Here is a 1,956-nt window from a genome sequence, read left to right on the forward strand (position 1 = left end):
CATCTGTCCACTCATCTTCAGCTCTTCCTTATGTAGAGCTGGCACATAAAGTACAGGACTCTTGGTTACATTTGAATTGCAGATAGGAATCAAATGATATTTAAGTGTAAGTGTATCCCATGCATGAAAACTCAAATTTAACTGTGCATGCTTTATTTTTATATGCTAAATCCAGCAACCTTAGTTAGGCCAAATGCAAACAATACATCACACGCTTGGTTTTTGATCTATTTAGAAGAGCTTCCTCAGTACCCACAAAAAACACAGCCCTGCAGTATATCCAGAGGTTTCCCTGAGACCAAATAGGGCAGCCAACATGTTCAGTTAAACCTGGAGTTTATATTGGAATCTGGTTATTCATCTCTGAATGACTGTGTCCCTCTGTGCCAGGCAGGGAATTGACATGGTGTCAGACCTAGTCCTTTGCTTCAAGGAGCTCATGCTCATTTCTCCTTCATTTCTTGTCATATCCGAGCACTTTCACCTCCAACTCTTTTTTTTTTTTTGCAGTTTTTGGCCCGGGGCAGAGTTTGAACCCACCATCTCTGGCATATGGGGCCGGTGCCCTACTCCTTTGAGCCACAAGTGCCACCCCTCACCTCCAACTCTTTACATCTGTCAGGATCAACCTCTTTCATCTTCTCACAAACATCTATATTCTCTTCCCTTCGGTCCCTGTGCTGCTGCCTGGAATGCCTGTGGCCTCAAGCCTTTGGTTTGTCCTGAAATCTCCTACCTAAGCCTCCTTCCTTCCTTCCCTCCCCAAGCCCAGCACCAGTGCAGACAGTGCTCTGTGTCCATGCCCAGACTTCGCCACTTGCTCCATGGGCCACTTCATTGCCTCCCGCACCAGACTGAGGGCACAGGCTGCATCTGGCTAGATGACTTCTGAACACCTGGTGCTCAATAAAATGTGTCCAAACGAATACAAGGTCAGAGTAGAGAACTGAGAAATTCTGAGAAATTATTCCGAGAACTGCAAGAGATGTCAGGACTGCCATGAAGGGCATGTGAAGGGCAAACAATTAAGGGAGCCTCTGAGACATCCCAGGTTCCCCGTTTTATCCCACAGCCAGGATCTCAGAGAGATGAAGCAACTCCGACGTGCTGCACCTTCCTGCCCTCAGTAGCTGTGGGCCATTATCTGGTTCTGCGGATCAGATTTCCTAAACCAGGCTAAAAGGTGCTGAGGAAGGACTATGTCCCAGCAGGTTTGGGCAGGGCAGCTGAGGTGGGCCCTAAAGGATCCCAAGACCTTGGCAGGGATCCTCTAGACAGAGTTTGCTCTTTCTGTGACTGTGTCCCACTTGGGAAATAATGCCTAAGCCAGGGCCCAAGTCAGCAGCAAATTGGGGTTTTGTGGCAGCCTGAAGTTTTTACAATATGGAGACATGCTTTAAGGAAAAAAAATCCTTCTATCTATATACGTATGTATATAAAATGACAAATATAAATATACAGGCTTTAGCAGGGACCACGGGAGTCCACGCTGATAGTGACTTTGGAAGAAAATCTGTGTTTATTCACAAATACTTAGTCCTCATATTGGCCATTCATCAGAACTACCTCCTTGGAAAATAAGTTGACAATAGCACTCCCCATGCCATCCCAGATCTGTTGACGCTAATCAAAAGTGGGCAGCTGGAAGGGCCCGATGAGTCCCATTTACCCAGAACTACTTCCTTATATTAGGGAGCATAAAGGAATGTGGGGAGGGGCGGATGTGGGAGGTCAGTAAACGAGAGGCAGGGGGCGATTTTGCCTATGGCTGATTCTGAGCATGTTCAGAACTGTGACTTTTCAACTGGTTCCTAACACAGGTGAATGTCTTCATTTTAGCACGTCTAGGGAGGGGAAGGTGATGCATGCAGTAGATTTATGCATGCAGGAGTGACATGAAAGGAGAGGGGTAGGGCTCGCTGGGTACCAGTGAGATGTGAAGCTGAGTAAAAGGGA

General features: G+C 46.8%; 1 protein-coding gene across 1 annotated transcript in view; it reads right to left on the bottom strand.

The window, feature by feature from the left end:
• The window catches only part of AOX4 (aldehyde oxidase 4), a 71,424-nt gene that overhangs the window by 64,894 nt on the left and 4,574 nt on the right, over positions 1–1,956 (bottom strand). The window lies entirely within an intron of this gene.

Source organism: Otolemur garnettii, unplaced genomic scaffold (genome assembly GCF_000181295.1).
Source record: "Otolemur garnettii isolate 467f Iridium unplaced genomic scaffold, OtoGar3 scaffold00013, whole genome shotgun sequence".
NCBI lineage: Eukaryota > Metazoa > Chordata > Mammalia > Primates > Galagidae > Otolemur > Otolemur garnettii.